This window comes from Mixophyes fleayi, chromosome 10 (genome assembly GCF_038048845.1).
Source record: "Mixophyes fleayi isolate aMixFle1 chromosome 10, aMixFle1.hap1, whole genome shotgun sequence".
Lineage (NCBI taxonomy): Eukaryota > Metazoa > Chordata > Amphibia > Anura > Limnodynastidae > Mixophyes > Mixophyes fleayi.
Genome location: NC_134411.1, coordinates 68,349,908 through 68,367,301, shown reverse-complemented (window position 1 = coordinate 68,367,301; position 17,394 = coordinate 68,349,908).

Here is a 17,394-nt window from a genome sequence, read left to right as displayed (position 1 = left end):
GGCTGCTCAACTGGAGAATAGATAGGGATTCTAACAATTTACTAATGTACATTTTAATAACAGTGGTCATGTTCCTCAGTGGTGACAATGTCATCACCCACATCATCATCAAAGATGACTGCATCATCATCGCATAATATTAGTTCATCCCCACTGCAATATAACGTTACAGATTCTGACTGTAATTGGCAGCAAGAACGGTATTCCTAATACAATTTGTAGTTCATTTTGATTAACACCAGTTTTTCTACATTTTGGAACATAATCTCCTCCTCCGATCAATCACAATGTTCCCGTACCCGCACTTCCGCTCTGTGCCTGTGTTTCCTTCTCTTTTGGACGACGCTTTGTGCACACATGCATATTAGGAGCCATGTCCTGTTGCAAGGCAATGGGACACTCCCTGACTCAGTTATCTGCGGTCGGTGACGCTCTGACCGCCGAATTTCTTCTACACTATAAATAGAAGGCTCTGGCATAACTAGGGTGCCATAGTATTGGATCACTTCCTGCTCTAGCATTCTCCCAGTTATATTTACTTACATTCTTGCTCCCTACTCCTAGTGATATTAGCTCCTGACCTGGCTTGTTCTCCAGACATACCTTTTAGATCACGATTTTACTCCTATTTGATCGCTCTGGTTTTGAATCCTGGCTTGCTCTGACCACTCTCTGAATAGCCCTTGTGTGCCTGGCTTTCCGGCTGGTTTATCTATTCCTGTCTTCTCCCTTCAGTTCGCTAGTGACTGCCTCAGAGTACTGTGACCTGTGCTCCCTATGCAGCTAAGCCCATACTCCCTTGCGGGGGTCCCTCTTGAATATCAGGGGTGCATTAGACTCCGCGCATCCCTATTCAGTTGTGATAATAGCAGCGAGTGACACCATATGAGTCAATATTGTCAAAAAAACTGTTAACCATGGCATTTCAATCAACTTCTGACCCACATATTGACTGATGGCCTCCCATTCTTGCCTAATCAATGCTTATGGTTTGTCAGAATTTGTGGGTTGTTGTTTGTCCACTCGCCTCTTGAGGATTGACTACAAGACAATGGGATTCTCAATGGGATTAAGGTCTGGGGAGTTTCCTGGCCATGGACCAAAAGTTTCAATGTTTTGGTCCCCGAGCCACTTAGTTATCACTTTTTCCTTATAGCAAGGTGCTCCATCATGCTGGAAAAGGCATTGTTTGTCACCAAATGGATGGTTGGGAGAAGTTGCTCTTGTAGAATGTTTTGGTATCATTCTTAAATCATGGCTGTGCTCTTAAATTGTGAGTGAGCCCACTCCTTTGGCTGAGAAGCAAACCCACACATGAATGCTCTTAGAATGCATTACTGTTGGTATGAAACAGGACGGATGGTAGCGCTCACTTTTCCTTCTCTGGACAAGCATTTTTCCAAACAATCTGAAAGGGGATTCATCAGAGAAAATTATTACCCCAATCCTCAGCAGTCCAAACCCTGTACATTTTGCAGAATATCTTTCGGTCCCTGATGTTTTTCCTGGAGAGAAATGCCTTCTTTTCTGGCATTCTTGACACCAGGCCATCCTCCAAAAGTCTTCGCCTCACTGTGCGCGCAGATGCACTCACACCTGCCTGCTGCCATTCCTGAGCAAGGTCAGCATTGTTGGTGCCCCAATCCCGCAGCTGAATCAACTTTAGGAGATGGTCCTGGCACTTGGTGGACGTTCTTGGGCCCCCAGAAAGCCTTCTTCACAACTATAAACTAATTGACTTTGAAATAAATTGCAATTCATCTGATCACTCTTCAAGACATTCTGGAGTATATGCAAATTGCCATCATAAAAACGGAGACAGCAGACTTTGTGAAAAATAATATTTGTGTCATTCTCAAAACTTTTGCCTATGACTGTACACACTGGAGGGTGGGAAGCTTAAGTACACTATAGTTAGTTTGTACAAGTGGCTCCAAATTACCTTTCTTTCTTCACAAAATTCAAAGGGACTGTCTGAGATGCTAATTTAAACATTATCATTAAAGAAATACTCCACCATTCTACTAATACAAGATGTATCAAATTGACGCATGGTAGAGGTGTCAAAACATGTGGGAATTTTATTTTAAGCCTGACCAGATATCATAGTAACCTACCACATTGGTGTGCTGTGTTGAAGTGTCGCGTGCTACATGAGCCAACAGCTTGCTCAGAAAGAGCTGATTGCATCTGTTAAGATTTGTATCAGTCGGAAAGAAAAGCATTACATATGATTTAAATCTTGGATCAAGCATGGTTGCCAAAATAACAAATTGTGGGGGTCAAACATTACACAACTGATCAATTAATTGCCCTCTGCTCCCAGGATCTCTTCCACTAAAAATCCATATTTCAAGCCGGAAGTGAAATGCAGTTTCCTGCTCTGGTCACTCAGTAGAAAGAAGAAGTAGATGATATACTGTATTTTCCCATTGATAGTATTTGGAGGATTACCATCGCTTCGATATAAAGTTAACACCTGGTTGGTTTTTGATCACATCACTCCACCTGTGGGAATAATACTCTGAGACGATCTCTAATTATGGTTTTATTGATGGCAAAAAAAGGAAGAAATTAAACGTGGATTCTAATGTGGACATTGATATACATTGATCAAAGGATTGATAAATGAATGTTTATTGAAATTTTCAAATGAAAACTAATTGCAAATTACAATTCAGAAATGTGAGACAATTTTTTTTACCATTTTATTCTTTGATAAACTCAAACATTTTATTTTACAGAGGGATATTGTGATACATATATGATTGATGTGATTAATATGATTTGAATGTCTAATGGATTTTCTCATGCATCATAAGCGCCAATTTCTCCTCCAACTTTGTTTGTAATGGTTGCCAAAATCCTTGGGACATGATGAAGTGAATAAAGAAGTTGAGCTACAAGGCTGTTACTGCAAACGTTTACTGACATAAACTTCTAGAACAGATGGTAAGAGGTCTTTGCTTATAGCAGCCACCTTTCCCATAGAGCTAGTAGTGCTCACAGGTACTTGGATGCCCCCAGGTCTTAACTCTAGTGTAGTATAGTTTATATGCAGTACTGAAGTGTAGAGACAGGAGGCAGTAACCGGAAACCAGGAACAAGGCTGTCAGGGCAACAGCCGGGACGCAGCCATCAAGAAAAACAGACATGGCAGTGGCTCCTATCAAAGTCCAACATACTTTGCAGAATTGCTAAGTTTCATCTTCTCCTTCAGCTTCTCCATCTTTTTTCCAAGTTGTATGATCAGGGGTATGACTTGACTCAGACTGACAGTGTCAGAACTTCTATTCATTTGTTACATTACAAATGGTTTGAGTAGCTTTCAAAAAACAGAAAATAGTCTGAAGGTAACATGCCCCCCTCTCCTATCTCATGGCTTGACGTGTAGTTCTTAATAGCTTGCTACTGTTCATCTATTTACTGAAGCACATGGAGTTTGAAATTCCACCTTGTTACTACATCTTGCTTCTTTTGGGGGCATGAAAGATGATATTTTTTTTGAAGCTGCCGCAATGTTCTACTTGCCGTGGCTGAATGTAGAAAATGCCCAGAAATTTTACTGGTCACAGACAGCATCTCCTGCACTGACCCTCCATTGTTTAAGAAATTCTTCACCACCAAGTTTATTGTGTGTGCAAAGGATGGTACGTGTTGAATTTCACCAAGCCTGAATGCAAACACGTTTGCTCTGTTATCGACAATGTTTAATCCTGAGGAGAGTCTTAGCAGGGTGAGCCATTTTGCTATGACATTCCTGAGATTTTATCACTAGACTGACACTGGTATGTTTCTTGCGAAACCAGCGATACATAGGGTAGCTTGCCTGTGATTGACCTGACATTGCATGCTAGCACTACTATGCTGAAAGGATGAGGAGGAGGATGATGAAGCTACCATTGCTGATGATGATGATGGTGATACACCTCCTAAGCAGGTTGTCACGGTCATTTAGTCTCTTGTTTGACCAGTACCACTTGTCCACATATCTGTAGTTAAGTGGACAACCGGTACAATGACATTTTCTAAGGACTGAATTAGTTTTTGTTTTACCTTCCGCTACAGCTGAGGAATTGCTTTTTGGGAGCAATTGAATCAAGCTAGAATTTGGCAGTGTGGACACTCGACCTTAACTAAACGGGTAACTTCTGATGCATTGATGGCATAAATTGGATGCACATCCAATACTAACATAGCTGTATGGCTTTAGTGGTCCCATGTGCAAAAGGATACTGAATGTCATACTTCTTTCAAACGCTTGCTTTACAGACAACAATGTAAACTAAGCTTACTCTTCTGGGTCCCCTTCTCTATATATGCATGACCCTCAGCAGCAGCAGCTGTAACATGCAAGGATGACTCTTGGAAATCATGGATGGCATTTGAGGATTTCGTTGGAATTGGAAAATTGGATGCAAGACTAAGTACTAATAATAAGGAAGTTGATGATGAAGGTGTTGATGGTGTATTTCCATTCAGCTGCTAGATGGTGCTGGACTGCTTGTTACTATGCACAATTTTCCTACTTTTGGAAAAGTACCTGAATGCCTGTTTTAGTTCAACATAATCATCATCATTATCTTCCTCATTATCTTGTTTATTTTTATTTTCAGATCCACAATAATCCCCTTCATTCTCTTGCACATTTGCATGTCCCAAAGTAGCATTCTCAGTTTCTATGTCTAAATAATCATCATTTCTATCACTCATCCTTACATTTTTAAATGGTTAAGATATTTGGGAAGAAGGCTGCTTTATAATTGCACTGTCAGAAATTGGAAACGTCAGACTCACATATATCACTCATGGATACCCTTAGATTATCCTTAGGAATCTGTGAGTGCCCAAGTTGTTCTTCAGCCTCTGTGTTATTTTCATGCACTGATGGGGTTGTTTTAGAGGTGACAGACATACACTCTGAGCGAGAAGTGCATGGGAAGTTAATGCATGACCATGTTGGGAGCTCTTTTTTGCAATGGGCATTCTTTCCACTGTGAGTGGGGTATGGAATGTTATCTGTTTTCCTTTCTTTGGAAAAATAACCACATTCATCAGAAACTTCTCTCTTTATCCTTACATCAAGAGCTAATGGTTTCTTAGAGATTGGATGTTTTCTTAGAGTGTTTGGATGTTGAGCATGCTTTCATACTTTATTCCTGCATGACATTTTTTATTAGTAGAGGTCGACAAATGGCTATTACTGCCAGTACTAGTACTAGGATGCTCCTGATCTGTAGACTGATCCATGGAAGAGTAATACTACCTGAAGTTGGAATCACTGGTAGCTTCCAACACAGGTGACTGGCCAATGAGATAAGGAAAGGAGGTAATATTACCTTACAATTTTTCTGACACTGCTCGACAATATAATTCAAATTCAGACATTTTTTTCTTTAAAAAAATTTATTTTATATTTTTTTGGGTGTGTGCTCTTTGGGCCTGCTGTTTGTCCACTAAATTTTTCAGATGTCACTGATACTCATACAATTGCTTACAGATTGAAACACTTTGGATTTTAAAAACAAGAAATCAATTTGTTTTCTGGGCTGTAATGCTCAGAGTCATACAGCATCCTGCTTTTTCTTCACTGAATAATTTAGATGTCTATACTACATACTATAACACACAATTACAACAACCAGTAGCCACTACTTGTCTATTCTTCACTCTCTGACACCCAATTGATCAGCACATAATTCTACCAGACTAATGCAATATAAATTGCCTTTTTCCACATGTACAACCCTCTACAAGTGATTTTCTTAGCACAGAATAGCAGCTACCTCCTACATACATAAGTTCACTTCTAAAATGGAAGATGACAATAGGGGTGGGCTATAGAAAGACAATATTGATTCAAAACTTGCGAGATTCAACTTTTTACCAGAAAATTACGTTTTGCCTAGTTTTCAGATCAGATTTTGGAGGTAGAACTGACTCATGACTCGCTACCACTTAGTACACCTAAATTTATATCTGTTGGACTTCTCTTAATCTGAACCACTCATTTCCACTACTAATGCTGTCAAGCCACACTGCTCTGCTATATATATGATATTGTGGGATATAAAATACACACATTTATGCCAGATGTACTTCTAGTGCTACTGCTTTCACCTGTTACCCCCTTTAGTTATAATCAGCACAGACTGGCTATTGCTTGGGCTGGTTAAAGCAACTGAGTGGAGGGTTTTAGTTATGTAAATAATTTATATATATTTTACATCCCTTTCCCAAACATTCAATGAAATCAGAGTCCTTAGGTGTAAGTTTTCAGGGAAAATTGTGGTTGATAAAGTGGCATTAAAAGCACATTGATGCCTTCCAAACAGGTCAAGATGGAAATAGTGTATCAGAGTAATTAACTTGACATTATTTGTTTTGCAGAGAATGGAAATGCGGTATAAATGCCAGTGATGTCCGTAATGACAGCAATAGATCTTTTGAGTGAAAATGTGTGCAAGCACCATTTCAATTTTTAATACCCCCTGTGGTTTTTTCCCCAAGTTACGGTAACACTTGTTTTTTGGCATGTCTACAAGAATACGTTTATTGTTGTGTCTACTCTGCCCACTAGACAGGGAAACCTGCTCAACACTAGGTTGGAGGGGTCTACTCAAAACTAAAAGATAAAAGTCTGATAGAAGCCCTGGATTGACGAACTTACATGCATCAAAAAGTCATACCTGAAGTAAAGAGACAGAGCAGAAGAAAAAGGCAACAAACTCAGTGCCAAAGTAAGTAAATTATGTGTCATTATAGGGCATCCTGTTGAGCACATTAAAGACATCTTTCTGAGTATAGTATAGGGCATATTATGTCTGTTTTTGACCATTTGTGTTGTATGTATATCACTTGGCATAGCAAAGGCTGTTATTCCCATTTCTTGGTAAATTTCACCTTGTTGGGATAATTACTGTTGGGCTATTGTGGCATGGTGCTCTGTATCGAGGGCATAGAACTGCTATTCTGGGTATAGTACTGACTATAATATTTATTTCATTTGTCAAACCTTACATTTTAAATATAAATTCTTTTACAGTACTTTATATCCTAATATGCTGCGCCACACACGCCAAACCTTCACTATCTCTCAGTACTATGCTTCATGTTATGCAGTAAAATATGCAATAAAATATTGTACTATAAAAAGTTTTCACCTGCTTTAGTATTTTTTCCATTTTCTGTATTTTCTTATATCGCACAATTAAAATGTATGCATTTAGGAATCTTTACCATTGATCAACACAAAACAATCCATAATTCCAATACAAACATTTTACCTAATGAAATAAAATTTAAAAAGTTAATAAGATAAGTATTCGCCACTTTTGTACAGGTACACTTACATAATTTCTATTGTAAGCACTTGTTTTCATAGGTCATAATAATACTGTAATACTGTAAATAACAACTAAATTCTTTCCACCTGCACACTATCATATTCTCTGCTTTATAAGAAAGTGTCCACATCACCTGATCTCCCTGCACACTGCAAGTGAGGGGCATGTCAGAGCATTTTGGGGTGAGTGATGGGGGTGCCAAAATCACTTTGGGCGTTTTTTTTTTTAATTCTTGAAATTCAGGGTAATATGGAGCCCTGTTGAAGGCTGGAGGGCATTTAAGTATGTTAGTTTGCCCATCACTAATGTAGATGTTGATAATTTTTGGACTAAAGCTGAAATGTAAACCAGAAGTTTTCTGTCATTGTCTCCTAATGTTTATATAATAATTTTACCAGAGAATTCCAAACCAACCTTTGCTTTTACTACCAACTATTATTACTGAAAGAATAAGACAATGGAAAAAGTACCAAGGACACATCCTCTCCCGAAATGTGCACTCGGCATACATGAAAGTTCTATTTATTATGTTTTTTAATTTTGTTAATTTTTGTATGGTACCTGATGCAGAACTGAGAACGCAAATAACCAATTGCTGTTATTTTTCAAAGAAAGCTTTACCAAATTTATACACCCAGGCCCGGTGCTCCCATTAGGCAAGGTTAGGCACTTGCCTAGGGCGCCGGGCTCTGGAGGGCGCCACAGAATAATAAAAGGCTTTAAAACTGTGCGGCGACCGCTGACCATACCTGTCACGGCCGCCGCACAGCATTCAGATGCACGGGGAGGGGGGAAGAGGCTATTTTGTCACCACCGCCGCCTCTCTGCTCCGTCTAATCCCCTCCACTTACTAGTGTCAGTGAGTGGAGGGGAGGAGACGGAGCAGAGAGGCGGCGGTGGTGAGACAAGGTAAGGAGAGGAGGGAGGAGGGCGGTGATTTTTGCGGGGGGCGCTTTTTTAAAAATGCCTAGGGCGCCGTGGACCCTAGCACCGGCCCTGTATACACCACAGCTGAAACATACCGGGCCTGATTAAAGAAAATAAGGCAAAAAAAAGGAGTAAGTTTCCCCCTGGATAAACCATGTTACAAAACAAGGGGTGTAAATTAGTTTATTATTTTGCACAGAAGTTAAATACTGGCTTTTTTTTCATGTAGCACTTAAATACTCGATAGCTTTATTTTATTAATTTAAAGTTGATCTAGAACATGCCCTACCCCAACTATAAATCTGCCATCACATTTTACATTTACATCCTCCTCCAATGCAACATGGTTTTTCCAAGGTGCAAAGTTACTCCTTTTTTTACTTTATTTCCCTGAATGAATTAGACCCACCTTCATTATCTTGCACTTGTTGTACTGACTGTGGCTTCTACAGAGATTACACATAGTTGATAGATGGGGCAAACTGAAGCCAAAATTCATGTGAGTCATTGCAAACAGGATTTCTGTGTCTTCATAAACTCCTGAGTAGGTCAATATTTTAGTATTGTGTTAGCTATCTGACAACTGTGGTGATTAAATATCATTGCCATACAAACGCTCTCCAGTTTCAGTAGTTAGGCTCTATACGTCATTAAGACAACCTGTGTCATATCTGGAGATCATGCTGAATCTGTTTTTAAGAGAGGTATACTTAAATAAAACACAACCCCATTTAAGATAAATTGAATGCACAGGCTATTCTAGTAAACCATTTACAATGCAAAACATACCTTTGTGACTGATTTACAACAGAGAGAAACTCTAGTGACTGCTATATAATATAGTAATATAGTGATTAATATACAAATTACAGTGCATACTAGTGACTACTATACAACGACAACCCTGTTTTTCAGACCTCTATATAATGCAGACAAAAGATTTCTGAATGTGACACAAAGCAGACCCCAGATCTCTGATGGCCTTACAATTCAGAACCACAGGTCTCTGATTGCTTTACAGTGTGGAACCCATTTCCATTTTGTGGTGACACAATGCAGACCCTAGAATATATTTACCCATCCAGTGGTCCTGTGCTGTCTCTCGGTGGCATGGCTTTTGCTGTCATACCTATTATATGGATTCTGGTACTACAGTGATACATGAATATATGCATGCATAGCATATACCATTTCCAATTCAAAGTATAAAGGAAGGGTGATTAGTGTTACTAAGTCAAGACAGTAGATTATGGTAAAACTGGAATCTGAATCTGAATAATTCTGGATGAAAGAAGGCCTACAAATGGAGGATATAAACATAAAATAGATAAAGGGATAAAGGGTGTGGTACATTAGCCCTACGCTTTTTATCCTGACAACAAGTATACAGACAAAAAAATGCAAGGACTATAAGAGCGACTTGGTTTAAATGAAGACTTAGATTAAAACATACAGATGACATTCCAAAGACATTCACTTGCAGACTGGTATAAATTGCGAACAACCAGCCTGCCAACAGTTTAGTTTGACGTCAGAAAACTGAGCGAAATTGAGATTTCTGAATTTAAAGCTGCAATGGTAGGACCCGGCGCTTAACCCTAGCCCTAACCCTTAGATTAAATTGCCTAGTAGCCTAGTTTCATTTAAATATTTTGGTCTGCAAGATAAAACCTTTTTTTGCATGTAGAGCAATACAAGGCACATGTGTCTAGACTACTACCAGCATGGAGCTAGACCATTTGTTCGAAAGAACAAAATTCACACCCCTTCATGTTGATATCTAGGTCCACTAAGCCAAACACTTAGCTGCGTATCTGTGCTCATTCGGACAAAATGGGCACATGATATCATAAAGATGTTTTGCGGCGCCACATTTCCAACCTTAATAAACTACTTTTATTGAGTTATGAGAGCATGAGGGCAGCAACTCAGAAGAACCAAAAAAATGGTGCACTGACAAATATTACAATGCAGATATGATAAATATACACATAAATAGCATTACAACAAAATACATGGATAAATAATAAAAAGAAATAATAAAACATGACTCAAAGTGTGAACATAAATTTCAAGTTACTACTGTCATTTATGCTGAAAGCCAGAGCAGTAAATATGAATGTTAGCTCCTGGGTCAAGAGGGAAATGTGATGCCGTCACCAAACCCTCAATTGTAACCAAATTAATGTCTAATATTATTTCCCCGCCTCTCCCTCCCCCCTTTTATATTTGCTGCCCCTCTTGAACTGCCCTAGTTAAGACCCTTCTGAAAGTAGGTAAACCTCATGTGCAAATAAAAGCCACACCACAGTGTTCAAAGCAAGCATTAATTGAGCAAGTATTGGTGTAAAATACCAGGATATTATGTAAAAAAAACATCATTCTAATCATATAATACAGAGTAGCTATACTCAGCCTCTATAGATACATTCCATTAATGGTCAAAGTTGAGAATAAAAAGTGAGGCAAAGTGACTGACTTACCACCTATGTTTAACAGAGACTTTTGCTTTGCAGCTAGCAGGCCTGTGACTGTATTGTTGCCTTACCAACAAGCCAAACAGAGCACATGTTCTAATGACCATCATCTAAGGAAGATGGGTGGTGTCAGACTCAGGGGGGATCAAAACATGGGTGTGCCGCCTATATATCAGGTTAGAGCTGAGGGGGAAGCTTAGGGTTTACAAGGCTTGTGTGTCCTGTGAATGAAGTGATCAGTGCTAGGGCTTGCCAAGGACAAATCAGTGCTAGGGCTTGCCAAGGACAAATTATTTGTTATTTGTAAGTTGTCTGCTATGCTTACAAATGAAGCAGATGGCTATTATATCAGAATTACATGTGAGTGTCATCTTAAAGGTGCCAGCATCACAAAAGTCGGTCAAGCTCCTCTTGGAGACAAGGTGCAACTGAAGTACTGTAACATAAGATCAATTAGGAAAATCAGTAGTGTGATCAGCCTTATATGTATTGTCATCTTGCTGTGGTTTTGCAAGGGGATATCACTACTTATAGATAGGAATGTTTTATGAAACATTATTTATATTGCAAATTATTTTCTACAACTCTGTTTCATGTGTTACATCTTTCTGCTTTTAATATTATTAAAAAAAAAAGGTTTTATTTAAGATGCTTCTGCAGATATTTTAAGGGCACCATATGTCATGTAAAGTTGTGTTCTGTGTATTGGAAAGGACATGTGTCTCTCAGACTCAACATTGCCCTTTTAATGCATATTTTTAAACAAAGGTTGAAAGTTTTATGTACAACCATTCTTGCTTAATATGACTGTTTGGATTGTTAACTGTACAGTTTGGTAAAGTACTATGAGTTCTACAATTGATGTCTACTATTGCATGTGTTCCATCCATATTCTTTTTCATAATATATACAGTATATAGATATTATGCTCTACCACATGTATTTAATACATGTAAAGCACTAAAAATTGGAGTGCAATACTTGAAATATTTGACCAACTCAGTATGACTCCCATGAGTTGGTCAGATTCACATTATTATACTCACTTTCCGACAAAAAATATTTTTTGCAGATAAGTCACAATTTCATCTAAACATTTAAGTTGAAATTAACAACAGTATCTGGTCTCCACAATTCTTTCTCGTTTAATATTACAGAACTACACATATATATATGTTTGTTTGTTTGTTCTGCAAACCTTAATTTTCAAATATATTAAAGGTGGTACACTGCTGTGACTGAAAGTACAATTCACTATTTAAAATGCAGATGCACTTTAAGCACTAAGAACATATTTATACATAATTAAAGATATATGTTAAACTCAGCGATTAATATAAACTCTAAAATATAATTCTGGAAAAAACATGAAGTTCTTTGTACACATTTTCATCAAATTATGGATGTCCATCTAACACATCAAGGTGACCTCAATTAGATGAGTACCTGCAATAACAATTTATAATTTCATAACATGGGACTTACCTCACTTAGTGCCTCTAAATTACAAGTAGTATTGGTAGAAACCAGACTATGCTGCTTGAGTTAAAAACACCTATATATATTCTTAATTTACTCCATGCAAGTCCTTACAATCGTTAACTCCCTAATCAGCTGAGTGAAGACAGTAGACAGTAAAAAAAAAAAAAACACCTGAAGGGTATATGAAGCAACCCTTCATTACATATTTACATGTCTTTAAGCTAAATAAGGAGTCTTTCTAGTATAGTGAGACAATTTTATTTTATTTACTACTTTTCCATGATTTGGCATACATGGGGCACGTCCTGTCTACTTTTGGAAAGAAGCAGCAGGGCTGGCGCAGTATACCTCTTATCTTCTTGCAGAAGCAGTATTATAAAATCCATGTTCAATCCCCTTGGTGTCATGGGGCCTGATTCATTAAGGATCTTAACTTCAGAAACGTCTTATTTGAGTCTCCTGGACAAAACCATGTTACAATGCAAGGGGTGCAAATTAGTATTCTGTTTTGCACATAAGTTAAATACTGACTGTTTTTTCATGTAGCACACAAATATCAAATTTAAATTTCAGTGTACAAATAAGCTCTCAAGTATTTGTGTGCTACATGAAAAACAGATTAGGGAGTTAACGATTGTAAGGGCTTGCATGGAGTAAACTAAGAATATATATATAGCTGTCCATAGGTGTTAAGACCCCTAATGAATCAGGCCCATGGTCTTAAATTCATATTTCCACCTAATCCCAGGTTTGTTGATTTAGCTGATGTAAACTCCCCATCTCCATCCACAGTGGATTTCCTTGATTGCTACAAAACTTAGGCCTTTTGGGTTTCAGCTATGTCATTGTTGAAAGTGATTAGAGAGGTTGTGTGTTTTCAGACCTTTTTTAATGTTTCATAGATGTTCCCAGATGGTATGTCCAATGTCCACAGGGGCATTCAACTAAATAGATGACTCCACTAGTGTCGCATGTATTAAGACATTTTTAATATTATATGACAGCTCGGTTGGATTTGAAACAAAAGATATCATGGGTTTGGTTCTGTTGCAACTTAGGGGTATATTTACTAAACTGCAGGTTTGAAAAAGTGGAGATGTTGCCTATAGCAACCAATCATATTCTAGCTGTCATTTTGTAGAGTGCACTAAATAAATGATAACTAGAATCTGATTGCTTGCTATAGGCAACATCTCCACTTTTTCAAACCCACAGTTTAGTAAATCTAGCCCTTAGTGTTTAACAATTTGAGCATCTCCCATACTAGTAGAAGCCCTATGTCTTTTTTGCATGTAGTTGAGACTGCTGCATGCATTTTGGTTTAATGTGATTTTTGACCAATTGTTTCTTTGTCTGGGGCTTTTCTGTATTTCATGTTGGGATGGGCTGGTAGTATTTTACCTAGGTCCCCATCTTTCAGCAATACTGACCAATGTCTTTTGGAAATATTTTTGAAATGTCATGCACATTTATTATATAGAGTAATAAAATGTACTTTGTCTCTGGCTGTGTCATGTTTTTGTTTTTTCTTGTTGTTAGAAATTAGTAGGGTAATTCTCTCTATTTGTTTCCCTTTGACAAAAGATTTTTCCTCTATTACTTGTTTGTAGTTTTTTTTTCAAGAAACTGTTATTTTAATGCTGTTCCTTGTGTTTCAAAGGTGGAGAGTTGTGAGTAGTTGTACCTTAGTCTGGTAAATTGACCACTTAGTATGTTGTTTAACCAATTTGGATGGTGGCTGCTTGTGGCTAAAAGGAGCTGTTCACATAAATATTTTCTAAAGGTTTTAGTTTCCAAAATGTTGTTCTCACCAAATATTTTAAGATCCAAAAATTTGACTCCTGTAGGTATTACTAAATTTAAGGTTGAGAGTGTTCAGAGCTACACAGTCTATGAACTCTTTTAGTGATGTTTCACTTTCCCTCCAGATGAAAAGATAATTAATTATGGCTAAGTATGAAATTGATCCTTTTTGCAATGAAATCAGTCGCTCTGGGGTCAAAATTGATGTCACTATCTCGGAATAATTTGATTCTGTCCATCCAGGAGAGTTCTCGCACATTTCAGATAGCCCTCTATGGGACTGGGCCAGGGGGCAGGTGCCCCCCTGCCCCCTAGCCCAGCCAGACCCTGTGTCCATCCCTCTTTGGTGGTCAATAATAGCGTAAAGGGGAATTACATCACTTGTTACTACCCAGCTATCCTCTGTCAATTCCACTTTGGTCAGTGCTTGGAGGACTTGTGTGGTGTCTTGGAGATAAGATTTCTGCGAGGTGATGTATTTTTGGAGAAAAAAATCTATATACTGGGAGAGCTTTGAGGTCAATTAAGTTATTCCAGAAATGATTGGTAAACTTGTTGGGCAAGTGAGATCCTTGTGTAATTTTGGGAGAAGGTATATTACAGGAATAATTGGGTGTGGAGTATTTAGAAAGTTAGATTTTGTTTTGAGGAGAATTCCTTTATGTAGGCCTTCTTTGTGTAGCATGGTAAGTTGCTTTTCAAATTTCATGGCGGGTTTGTTTGACTTTTTTTTTGTCCGCTGGTTTTACCATGATATTAGTATTGTCTCTCAGATCTTTAAGGGCCTCAGATTCTTCTTTATTAAGATTTGTGGTGCTCTTATGTTTGTTTGTAATTCTTTCTTCCAAATCTTCTAGAACCAGAGCTTTAAAGGTGTTGATGAAATGGCTTTTTATGTGGCTATCATAGATCTTGGAAGGTATTCTGAAGTTGTTGTGTTTGAAGAGCTCATTTGTTATACTTTGGGTTGTTTTTTCCAGTGGTGTTCTCATGAAGAATTGTTTAAGGGTAAGCTTCCTAATTAAGCTTTAGATGACCAGGAGTGTTTTAAATGTGTTTATCTTATTCTCAGGCACAACTTTCTGGCCTTTGTTTAATGCTGAGATGTGTGGTTCAGTGAAAGTCACATTGTTCAAACTGAATATTCCTAAAGGTGTGTCTTCTTTTTTCTTAATCTATCTGCATTGATTTTTGGACTTTGGATTTTAACGTTTGGACTGGTCATTTCTTTTTCTATAGTTAACCCAGATGAAGTGCATTAATTAATTAATAAATATTTTATTTTATTCTGCAAGTTCATTTTAGTGTACTGATACTAAGCTCACAGACACACATACCTGCATTCCCTTTCTTTGATGCCATGGAGATTGAACAGTTGATATTGACACAAATGCATCTCTGATGAAGTTATTTATATACTGATTCAAGCAAGAAAGAAATAATTATTGTATTATTATTATTATTATTATTATTATTATTATTATTAATATTATTATTATTGTTATTATATCTGAAAATGAATCATTTTGTGGTCCAAAGATATAGATAAAGATAGAGAATCCCATGTCTACCAGTATCTTAAAGATGGTTTTGAAAAGGTCTGGTTCTCACTGCACTGAAAGGTCAGGTATCAGCAACCAATTAGTCTTCTTGATTACAATTTGCCGTCTCCAGATCTTAATTTTTATTTTTGTTCAAGCAGTAAAAAAATTGAAGCCAAGGATCAAACCCTTTGTGGCATCTTGAGATCTAAACATTGTTTTGGATGCCTTCATGTTGTATTCTTTTTAACCTTTGCAGTATATTCCTTTGAAAAGGATCACTCTTAAAGTATTGCTCATTGAGTGGGAGAACTTCATGCCATGCGGCATAAAGAGCCTCTTATATAGCTATACTAACAATTTAGCATTGAGAACTGATTCTACTTATTTACCTAAAGTAGTTTCCTCTTTCCATATTAACCAAGAGATACATTACTATGCTCACAAACAACTTAAAAAAAAAGAAGAACCATTACATATTCTGGATCTTGTCAGAGCAATATCTTCTACCTTTTCAGAACAATTTCAAGAAGACAGAGCAACATTTTATTCTTTCTGCATGTTCCCTCAAAGGATGTGCTCCATCCATACCTATTTTGGAAAGATACATTACATATTTTATTGCACAGGCTTACCAATGAAATTGGTGTGAAGTGCCTGAAAATTTAAAGGCACATTCCACAAGTGCTGTGGCTACTTCCTGGGCACTCAGGTCTCAATGATCAACATCTGCAAAGCAGCTGGACTGTTTTATCTGCACACCTTCACCAGACATTTTTCTTTTAGATGTCTCCTCTGCTGCTGACGTGCAGTTTAGGAGGAAAATCCTCCAAGAAATTTAAAAAAAAAAAGTTAAATTGTGCACTATTGCTGTTCTTAAGCCCAACATGTTTTTTTTATACTGCTTTGTTTCATACCATTTTAATGGCTGCCACAGAGTAAGCAAAGGAAATTAGAGAATTATATCTCCAGTGTTCTCCCAAGCACCTATTTCCCGGGTGCTCCACACTACTGGTTTTACTTGCCATCCGACTCTTGGAGCCCAACAGAGTCCTGTTATAATGGAATAAACCATTGTTTCTCCTATTAGAACAGGCACTATGTGAGCACTGCAGCCAGATGACTGATCCTAAAACAGCCCTGCACGTGCGCGCCCGGCTGTTTGACAGCTGGACAGGCGCGGCGGCAGGGAGCCTCAAGCATCCCGGTTGTTGCCTAGGCAACCAGGACGAGGGAGCCGGAAGTGATGCCCCGGTCGTCATGAAGACGCCCGGGATGCCACCAACAGGAGGAAAAGAGTCGGGGTCAAGGAAACCTGACATCCAGGCTTCATGGGAAAATTCCAATAAAATTTCTTAATGAGCTTCTCAGCGTGGAAACGCCTCTGCGGCACCCAACATCTTCCGGGCCATAGCCCTTCCAATGTACTAGGAACTAGATCTGACCTTCAACTTTTCTTGAGTCAAGAATTCTTTCCACGATGAACTCATGATATCCATTCACAAGCAGAGGACGAGACCTATTTGAAGAAAGCTGATTGAGCTTGCTAGGAGAAACAGCTTTTTTCAGGAGAGAGCAATGGAAGGTGCTAGGAATTTTTAATGATGGTGGTAGCTTAAGTCTGAATGCCACAGGGTTAATCTTTTTCTCAATCGTAAAGGGTCCAATAAATTGGGGTCCCAGTTTCCTACAGGGTTGCTTCAATTTCATGTTTCGTGTAGACAAGACTCGAAATCCCATTTTCAGTAGACAAGGACCACGATGACGATCAGCAAGGGATTTGGACTTGCAAGAAGCTAGACATAGTGTGGAGTGTAC